This window comes from Arachis stenosperma, chromosome 10 (genome assembly GCF_014773155.1).
Source record: "Arachis stenosperma cultivar V10309 chromosome 10, arast.V10309.gnm1.PFL2, whole genome shotgun sequence".
NCBI classification, from domain to species: Eukaryota; Viridiplantae; Streptophyta; class Magnoliopsida; order Fabales; family Fabaceae; genus Arachis; species Arachis stenosperma.
In genome coordinates this window covers 106,865,805-106,876,741 of record NC_080386.1, presented here as the reverse complement: position 1 = coordinate 106,876,741, position 10,937 = coordinate 106,865,805, and the positions used below count along the sequence as shown (strand labels likewise).

At 41.7% G+C, this 10,937-nt stretch overlaps 2 non-coding genes across 2 annotated transcripts; one reads left to right on the top strand and one right to left on the bottom strand.

Moving 5' to 3' along the window:
* Positions 1–264: 264 nt before the first annotated feature.
* Positions 265–372, bottom strand: LOC130958306 (small nucleolar RNA R71). Its single transcript, XR_009077435.1, has one exon. It is a non-coding gene; the product is annotated as a small nucleolar RNA R71 (small nucleolar RNA).
* Positions 373–10,353: 9,981 nt separating this feature from the next.
* LOC130958471 (small nucleolar RNA R71) lies at positions 10,354–10,461 on the top strand. The gene has a single exon (XR_009077591.1). It is a non-coding gene; the product is annotated as a small nucleolar RNA R71 (small nucleolar RNA).
* Positions 10,462–10,937: the final 476 nt, after the last annotated feature.

Here is a 10,937-nt window from a genome sequence, read left to right as displayed (position 1 = left end):
ACCGCACTGCTAAATTTGATGCCCAAGTTTCATGGCCTACCTGCTCAAGAGCCTATCAAGCACTTGAGAGATTTCCAGGTAGCCTGTTCTACTGTCAGGCGTGATGGCACTGATGAAACTTCAATTCTGCTGAAAGCTTTTCCGTTCTCTCTTGAGGGAAAAGCAAGAGAGTGGTACTACACTCAACCTCTAGCAAATGTATCCAACTGGGATACACTCAGAAAGGAGTTTCTGGAGAAATTCTTTCCATCTGAAGTTACTGATAAACTGAGGAAGGATATCTCTACAATTGTTCAGGATGACAATGAGACTCTCTTTGAATATTGGGAGCGCTTCAATAATCTTCTGGAAGCATGCCCCCACCACATGATTGACAAGATCGTGCTACTCAGCTATATCACACAAGGTATGAGGCCCCAAGATAAGACCACATTGGAAAGTGCCAGCAATGGGTCTATGAAGAAGTACAATACCACTGATGAAGCTTGGCAATTGATCAGTGATTTAGCTGAATCTACTTGGAACCACAGACAGAAGCAAGGCTGTTCAAGGGCCGTTGCAGAAGTATCTTCTGGCATAGAGACTGCTGCTCTAAATCGAAGCATCTGTGAAATGACCAACCTACTGAAGCAAATGCAGTTAAATCAACAAGCTCAGCAAACTCAACCGCAGCAAAACCAACAACTAGTTCCACAAAGGATTTGCGGAATTTGTGCTGATTACAGTCATTACACTGATGAATGCTCGCAGCTCCAACAAGAAGACAACATGGTGGCATCTACTCACAACTTCTATAACCGCCCCAACCAAGGGTACAATCAAAGTGGAAATAATAACCATGGATGGTAGGACAATTCAAACCAGAATTGGAGGGACAACAATAATAGGGGAGGCAGAGATAATCAGGGAAATCAGAGGTGGAATAATTACAACAACAGGAAGCAAAATCAACCTTACCGAGCACCTCACCTGAGGCAAAACCAAGGACCACCGAACAATCAGCAGCAAACCTCTCAATTTACTCATTCTTCTGTATCTTCTAATGAAGATTTATTACAAGCTTTTGAGAAAAGACAACTGGCCATGGAAAATACCATCATGAACAGTATTAATGCCAGTCTGAATGGTTTCACCTCTACTCTGCAAGCTTTTATGACACAACTTGGTTCAGCACAAAATTCCAGTAACCAACCTTCAAGCACCACTGGAATCCCCTCTCGACCATTACCCAATCCAAAGGGAGGCATTAATGCCATCACCCTGAGGTCCGGAACCACACTGCAGGAGAGGAATCAGGAGGAACCAAGCTCACCAGAATATGCCTTAGCTGAAGAGGTGGTAGAAATCGAAGATGTTGAAGAGAAAGAGGATATACAGGACATAGCTGAAGAAGAGATAGCTCAACCACAGGAAGAAGCACAAAAAGGTGCAAGCACCACAAAAAACACTACTCCCATTTCATTTCCACAACTTGCAAGGAAGCCTAGGAAGCAGCTGGAACCTGATCCTAAAATGGTAGAAATATTCAAAAAGGTTGAGGTAACTGTTCCCCTTTTTGATGTTATTCAGCAGGTACCTAAATATGCAAAGTTTCTAAAAGACTTATGTATCCATAAAGACAAAATTAATGAATTAGAAACTATTCCTTTAGGTAGTTCTATATCTGCTTTAATGGGAGGATTACCTGAAAAATGTAGTGATCCAGGTCCTTGCAGAGTTAGTTGTACTATTGGTGGTGTAGTAATTTATGATTGCATGTCTGATTTAGGAGCATGTGTCAGTATAATGCCTTTGTCTATATATGATGTTTTAAGGCTCCTTCCCTTAAAAAGGTCGGCAGCTCGTTTTGTGTTAGCAGATAAAAGCATTATTACAGTGGCTGGAGTTGCTGAAGATGTTTTGGTGAACATTAAAGGGCTCACATTTCCCACTAATTTTTATATCTTGGAGATGCCCCATAATGATTCAGATAAGCCATCATCAATCCTACTTGGAAGACCATTCCTGAAGACATCAAAATTCAAATTGGATGCTTTTTCAGGGACATACTCCTTTGAAATAGATGGCCGCATAGTAATCTTCAATCTGAATGGAGTCATTGACAACCCCCCAGAAGATCGTTCTATCTTCCAGTGTGATGTCATAGACGAAAGTATGGCTGAAGTTCAAAAAGAAGAGTTTGAAGAGAGGCACACTGGACAAGGTCCAAGTGTGGGGACCCTCTTAACTGACAATGAGAATACTTCGCCATTTTCACAAGCCCCAGATAACCCAGAGCCTGCCCATGATCAAAAGTTAGAATTGAAACCTCTCCCTCCACATCTCAAATATGCTTACCTTGAGGATGAGCAGAAGCTTCCGGTTATTATTGCAAGAGAACTGACTTCTCAACAAGAAGAGCAGTTACTTGATGTACTGAGGAAGCATAAGAAGGCAATTGGGTGGAGTTTGGCAGACATAGTGGGAATCAACCCTCAAGTATGCGAGCACAGAATATTTTTAGAAGAGGGAGCAAGACCTGTCCGTCAACCGCAAAGAAGATTGAATCCCACCATCTTGGAAGTTGTCAAAAAGGAAGTGACCAGACTATTGGAGGCAGGTATCATATATCCCATTTCAGACAGTGAATGAGTAAGCCCAGTACAAGTGGTGCCCAAGAAATCTGGAGTCACTACAGTGAAAAATGAACATGGAGAGTGATGACAAGTCATCATATACCCATTTTTCAAGCTAATTTCACTTGTTTTGTTAGCATTTATGCACTTTCTTGCATCCTAAGTAAGTGATTTGGAGTGAAAATGCATAACTTCTTTAAATCAAGCAACCACCATGAAATTAATGTTAAATCATGAGGTTTAAGCTAATTTTAATTGAATTTTAATTGATTTATAAGCCTCTTGAATTTAGTGATACTTTGAGTGGTTGTTTTGGTTTATTGTAGGTGAAGAAAAGAAAAAAAGAGAAAAGCGTGGCCTAAGAAAGCGTGACCCAAGGAGAAGGAAGCTTAGTCAAAGGAAGGAAAAGTGTGTCGCATGCAATGAGGGAGGCAAGCATTGTCCTCCACAAGGGCACACTGCCCTCTAGGAGGGCAACATAAGGGAACTAAGAAAGGAAGGCAACTCTGCCCTGCCCACTACAAGGGCAGAGCACAAATTTGTGCCTTGGAATCAAGAGGAATAAAATGTTGCCCTGCCCTCCACAAGGGCAGTATCGGGCTCACCAAGGGAGAAAATCAAAGGAAAATGTCTCCAAATGCTTGCCACAAGAGTTGAACACGGGACCATGAGGAGGCAAGGAACTAAGTCCCATCACCGTGCCAAGAAACCAAGAAAAATGAATGAGCGTGTGTTTCGGCCATGATTCGAACCTGGGACATCAAAGTGAAGACACTGCCCTGCCCTCCGCGAGGGCAGGGCAGCATTTTGTTGGTGCATGGATCTGGCGCACCAAGGCTCAATTCTGGCGCACCAAGGCTCAATTCTGGCGCACCATCTCGATCCTGGCAGCACCAATTTTTCCTGCCCTGCCCTCCGCGAGGGCAGGGCAGTGTTCTGCGCACCAAGGCACGTTCCTGGCAGCACCAGCGCGCACCACAGCTTGAATTTGGCGCACCAATTTTTCCTGCCCTGCCCTCCGCGAGGGCAGGGCAGCGTTTTGCGCACCAAGACTGCACCAAGCCGCACCAAGGAAGCACCAACACGAACCAAATCCTGCCCTGCCCTCCACAAGGGCAGGGCAGCCTCCTGGGAGCTACCATTTTGGGCCGAAAAATTCAATTAAAATTCCAATTGAATTCATTTCTTCACCAAATCAAAAGCCCATCCAAATCCCAATATCCAAGAATAGAAAGTGTATAAATAGGAGTTAGTTTGATGTAATTAGGACTTTTACTTTCACCTTTACTTTGAACTTTTAGCTTTGCTTTTGAATTTGGCACTTTCTTTGAGCTTTGAGCTTTTGCACTTTCCTTGAGAAATTTGACCGAGAGTTCAGAGAATTGGGGAGGAGAATTGATCTCTCTTCTTCCTCATTCTTGCCTGAGCACTTTTAATTTTCTTGTTTTGAGTTTTGGGTGTGAAGAGTTGAGGAAATTCTGTCTCAACCTCCATTCAAAATCTCTTCAATCACCTTCTGCATAATTGAATTCAATTTCAATTTCCTTTACTGCTTCTTCTTCTAATTCTTGTTAATTTCTTTGATTACTTGGATCTGGGAAGGTAATTGAGATCTAGGCTCTGCTACCTAGTCTCTTGAACCCTGAGATCCCAATTTCCTTTTGGTTCATCTGTGAACCTTGCTGCATTTTAATTTCAATTTCTGTTAGAATCATCATAGCTTCCAATTCAATTTCTGCCTTATTAATTGTGGCAATAATTTCTCTTTGTTTAGATTCTGCAATCCCAGTCCTCAAACCCCTTTTATATTCAAGCAATTTACATTCCTTGCAATTTAAGTTACTGCAATTTACATTTCTTGCACTTTAAGTTTCAGTCATTTACTTTCTTGTTCTTTAAGATTCTGCAAGTTTACTTTCCTGCTCTTTAATTTACTGCAATTTGCCCTTCCCTCTTTACATTTACTGTCATTTACTTCCTGTTAAACACAAATCACTCAACCAATACTTGATTCGCTTGACTAAACCAACCACTAAACTAAAATTGCTCAATCCTTCAATCCCTGTGGGATCGACCTCACTCATGTGAGTTGTTATTACTTGATGCGACCCGGTACACTTGCCGGTGAGTTTTGTGTCGGATCGTTTTCCGCACATCAGAGAGCTCATAGCAACTAGAGTTCAGAATGCTTGGAGAGTCTGCATTGATGGTGCACGAAATTGTGATCACTACTTTGTCCATATTCAAATAATCCCCGGTAATGGCTCCAAAGACTTGGTGCTCAATACCATGGCATAAACACAACTTCGCACAACTAACCAGCAAGTGCACTGGGTCGTCCAAGTAATACCTTACGTGAGTAAGGGTCGATCCCACGGAGATTGTTGCTATGAAGCAAGCTATGGTCATCTTGTAAATCTTAGTCAGGCAGACTCAAATGTATGATGGTGATGAACGAAAATAACATAAAAGATAAAGATAGAGATACTTATGTAATTCATTGGTAGGAACTTCAGATAAGCGCATGAAGATGCCTTCCCTTCCGTCTCTCTGCTTTCCTACTGTCTTCATCCAATCCTTCTTACTCCTTTCCATGGCAAGCTCGTGTAGGGTTTCACCATTGTCAGTGGCTACCTCCCATCCTCTCAGTGAAAGCGATTGGCATATGCCCTGTCACAGCATAGCGGAATTCAGCTGTCGGTTCTCGGTCAGGCCGGAATAATATCCATTGATACTTTTGCGTCTGTCACTAACGCCCCGCCTGCTAGGAGTTTGAAGCACGTCACAGTCATTCAATCATTGAATCCTACTCAGAATACCACAGACAAGGTTAGACCTTCCGGATTCTCTTGAATGCCGCCATCAGGTCCTGCCTATACCACAAAGATTCCGATTAAAGAATCCAAGAGATATTCACTAGAGCCTTGATTGCTTGTAGAACAAGAATGGTTGTCAGTCACCTTGTTCATAGGTGAGAATGATGCTGAGTGTCATGGATCATCACATTCATCAAGTTGAAGAACAAGTGATATCTTGGACAAAGAACAAGCGGAATTGAATAGAAGAACAATAGTAATTGCATTAATACTCGAGGTACAGCAGAGCTCCACACCTTAATCTATGGTGTGTAGAAACTCCACCGTTGAAAATACATAAGAACAAAAGTGATCATTGGTTTCGGCCCCAGAGAGGGAACCAGAAGAACCAAGATGAGAATACAATAGTAAAAGGTCATATATATAGAAAACTAGTAGCCTAGGGTGTACAGAGATGAGTAAATGACATAAAAATCCACTTCCGGGCCCACTTGGTGTGTGCTTGGGCTGAGCATTGAAGCATTTTCGTGTAGAGACTCTTCTTGGAGTTAAACGCCAGCTTTTATGCCAGTTTGGGCGTTTAACTCCCATTTAGGTGCCAGTTCCGGCGTTTAACACTGGAAATTCTGTAGGTGACTTTCAACGCCGGTTTGGGCCATCAAATCTTGGGCAAAGTATGGACTATCATATATTGCTGGAAAGCCCAGGATGTCTACTTTCCAACGCCGTTGAGAGCGCGCCAATTGGGCTTCTGTAGCTCCAGAAAATCCACTTCGAGTGCAGGGAGGTCAGAATCCAACAGCATCTGCAGTCCTTTTTAGTCTCTGAATCAGATTTTTGCTCAGGTCCCTCAATTTCAGCCAGAAAATACCTGAAATCACAGAAAAACACACAAACTCATAGTAAAGTCCAAAAAAGTGAATTTTAACTAAAAACTAATAAAAATATACTAAAAACTCAACTCAAACTACTAAAAACATACTAAAAACAATGCCAAAAAGCGTACAAATTATCCGCTCATCACAACACCAAACTTAAATTGTTGCTTGTCCTCAAGCAACTGAAAATCAAATAAGATAAAAAGAAGAGAATATACTATAGACTCCAAATTATCAATGAAACTTAGCTCCAAATTAGATGAGCGGGACTAGTAGCTTTTTGCCTCCGAACAGTTTTGGCATCTCACTTTATCCTTTGAAATTCAGAATGATTGGCTTCTTTAGGAACTCAGAATCCGGATAGTGTTATTGATTCTCCTAGTTAAGTATGATGATTCTTGAACACAGCTACTTATTGAGTCTTGGCTGTGGCCCAAAGCACTCTGTCTTCCAGTATTACCACCGGATACATACATGCCACAGACACATAATTGGGTGAACCTTTTCAGATTGTGACTCAGCTTTGCTAGAGTCCCCAATTAGAGGTGTCCAGGGTTCTTAAGCACACTCTTTTTGCCTTGGATCACAACTTTATTTCTTTCTTTTTCTTTCTCTTTTTTTTTTTTCGTTTTTCTCCTTCCCCTTTTTTTCTCTTTTTTTTTTTTGTATTCACTGCTTTTTCTTGCTTCAAGAATCATTTTTATGATTTTTCAGATCCTCAGTAACATGTCTCCTTTTTCATCATTCTTTCAAGAGCCAACAATTTTAACATTCATGAACCACAAATTCAAAAGACATATGCACTGTTCAAGCATACATTCAGAAAACAAAAAGTATTGTCACCACATCAAACTAATTAAGCTAGTTTTAAAGATGAATTTGAAATCCTGTACTTCTTGTTCTTTTGTAATAAAAACAGTTTTCATTTAAGAAAGGTGATGGATTCATAGGACATTCATAACTTTAAGGCATAGACACTAAGACACTAATGATCATAAGACACAAACATGGACAAACATAAGCATAAAAATTCGAAAAACAAGAAAATAAAGAACAAGGAGATTAAAGAACGGGTCCACCTTAGTGATGGCGGCTCTTTCTTCCTCTTGAAGATCCTATGGAGTGCTTGAGCTCCTCAATATCTCTTCCTTGTCTTTGTTGCTCCTCTCTCATGATTCTTTGATCTTCTCTAATTTCATGGAGGAGGATGGAATGTTCTTGGTGCTCCACCCTTAATTGTCCCATGTTGGAACTCAATTCTCCTAGGGAGGTGTTTAGTTGCTCCCAATAGTCTTGTGGAGGAAAGTGCATCCCTTGAGGGATCTCAGGGATCTCATGATGAGTGGGGTCTCTTGTTTGCTCCATCCTTTTCTTAGTGATGAGCTTGAGGTCATGCCTTCTCAGTTGAACTGGCTTCCCTCTTGAGTTTCTCTTCCATTGAGCGCCCTCTTCTCAAATGTTTATGAGGACTTGGTCCAACCTTTGATCAAAGTTGACCCTTCTTCATGGCCACAACTTCATAGAAGTGGTCTTGATGCACCCTTGAGATGAATCTCTCCATCTCTCATGACTCGAAGGTGGAAGCTTTTGCCTTCCCTTTCCTCTTTCTAGAGGTTTCTCCGGCCTTGGATGCCATAAATGGTTATGGAAAAACAAAAAGCAATGCTTTTACCACACCAAACTTAAAAGGTTTGCTCGTCCTCGAGCAAAAGAAGAAAGAAGAGGGTAGAAGAAGAAGAAATGGGGAAGAAGGGAATGGCTTTGTGTTCGGCCAAAGAGGGGGAGAAGTGGTGGTTTATCAAGGATGGATGTGAGTGGTGAAGAGAAAGAGATGTTGAGGTGATTGGTGAATGGGTGAAGAAGAAGAGAGAGAGTGGTGGGGTTGGTGGGGATCCTGTGGGGTCCATAGATCCTGAGGTGTCAAGGAAAAGTCATCCCTGCACCAAATGGCTTTCAAAATCACGTTTTGAGCCAATTCTGGCATTAAACGCCGGGCTGGTGCCCATTCCTGGCGTTTAACGCCAGGTTCTTGCCCTTTTCTGGCGTTTAACGCCAGTCTGGTGCCCCTTTCTGGCGTTAAACGCCCAGAATGGTGCCAGACTGGGCGTTAAACGCCCAACTGCTAGCCTCACTGGCGTTTAAACGCCAGTGGGTTCTTCCTCCAGGGTGTGCTGTTTTTCTTCCTGTTTTTCATTCTGTTTTTGCTTTTTTCAATGGATTTTGTGACTTCTTATGATCATCAACCTACAAAAAACATAAAATAACAAAAGAAAATAGTCAAAATATAACATTGGGTTGCCTCCCAACAAGCGCTTCTTTAATGTCAGTAGCTTGACAGATGGCTCTCATGGAGCCTCACAAATGATCAGAGCAATGTGGGAACCTCCCAACACCAAACTTAGAGTTTGAATGTAGGGGTTCAACACCAAACTTAGAGTTTGGTTGTGGCCTCCCAACACCAAACTTAGAGTTTGACTGTGGGGGCTCTGTTTGACTCTGTTTTGAGAGAAGCTCTTCATGCTTCCTCTCCATGATGACAGAGGGATATCCTTGAGCCTTAAACACAAAGGATTCTTCATTCACTTGAATGATCAGTTCGCCTCTATCAACATCAATCACAGCCTTTGCTGTGGCTAGGAAGGGTCTGCCAAGGATGATGGTTTCATCCATGCACTTCCCAGTCTCTAGGACTATGAAATCAGCAGGGATGTAATGGTCTTCAACTTTAACCAGAACGTCCTCTACAAGTCCATAGGCTTGTTTTCTTGAGTTGTCTGCCATCTCTAGTGAGATTTTTGCAGCTTGCACCTCAAAGATCCCTAGCTTCTCCATTACAGAGAGGGGCATGAGGTTTACACTTGACCCTAAGTCACACAAGGCCTTCTTGAAGGTCATGGTGCCTATAGTACAAGGTATTGAAAACTTCCCAGGATCCTGCCTCTTTTGAGGCAGTTTCTGCCTAGACAAGTCATCCAGTTCTTTGGTGAGCAAAGGAGGTTCATTCTCCCAAGTCTCATTTCCAAATAACTTGTCATTTAGCTTCATGATTGCTCCAAGGTATTTAGCAACTTGCTCTTCAGTGACATACTCATCCTCTTCAGAGGAAGAATACTCATCAGAGCTCATGAAAGGCAGAAGTAAGTCCAATGGAATCTCTATGGTCTCATTTTGAGCCTCAGATTCCCATGGTTCCTCATTAGGGAACTCATTGGAGGTCAGTGCACGCCCATTGAGGTCTTCCTCAGTGGCGTTCACTTCCTCTCCTTCCTCTCCAAATTCGGCCATGCTGATGGCCTTGCACTCTCCTTTTGGATTTTCTTCTGTATTGCTTGGGAGAGTACTAGGAGGGAGTTCAGTAACTTTCTTGCTCAGCTGTCCCACTTGTGCCTCCAAATTCCTAATGGAGGACCTTGTTTCAGTCATGAAACTTTGAGTGGTTTTGATTAGATCAGAGACCATGGTTACTAAGTCAGAGGGGTTCTGCTTAGAATTCTCTGTCTGTTGCTGAGAAGATGATGGAAAAGGCTTGCCATTGCTAAACCTGTTTCTTCCACCATTATTGTTGTTGAAACCTTGTTGAGGTCTCTGTTGATCCTTCCATGAGAAATTTGGATGATTTCTCCATGAAGAATTATAGGTGTTTCCATAGGGTTCTCCTAGGTAATTCACCTCTTCCATTGAAGGGTTCTCAGGATCATAAGCTTCTTCCTCAGATGAAGCATCCTTAGTACTGCCAGGTGCATTTTGCATTCCAGACAGACTTTGAGAAATCAAATTGACTTGTTGAGTCAATATCTTATTCTGAGCCAGCATGGCATTCAGAGTGTCAATCTCAGGAACTCCTTTCTTCTGACTTGTCCCATTGTTCACAGGATTCCTTTCAGAAGTGTACATGAATTGGTTATTTGCAACCATCTCAATTAGTTCCTGAGCCTCTGTAGGCGTCTTCTTCAGATGAAGAGATCCTCCAGCAGAGCTATCCAAAGACATCTTGGATAGTTCAGAGAGACCATCATAGAAAATACCTATGATGCTCCATTCAGAAAGCATGTCTGAGGGACATTTTCTGATTAATTGTTTGTATCTTTCCCAAGCTTCATAGAGGGATTCTCCATCCTTCTGTCTGAAGGTTTGGACTTCCACTCTAAGCTTACTCAATTTTTGAGGTGGAAAGAACTTTGCCAAGAAGGCATTGACTAGCTTTTCCCAAGAGTCCAGGCTTTCTTTAGGTTGTGAGTCCAACCATATCCTAGCTCTGTCTTTGTTCCTGCTCATATGAAAGAGAAGAGAACAAGAAAATATGGAATCCTCTATGTCACAGTATAGAGATTCCTTGAGGTGTCAGAGGAAAAGAAAATTAGAAGGCAGAAGTAGAAAATTCGAACTTATCAAAGAAGATAGAGTTCGAATTTTGCATTAAGGGATAGTGTTAGTCCATAAATAGAAAGATGTGAGAAGAAGAGAAGTAATTTTCGAAAATTAAGTGAAAGATTTTGAAAACATTTTGAAAAACACTAATTGATTCTCAAAAACTAAGAATAGAAAAAGAATCAAGTGATTTTTGAAAAAGATTTTGAAATTAGAAGTTAAAAAGATATGATTGAAAACTATTTTGAAAAAGAGGTGAT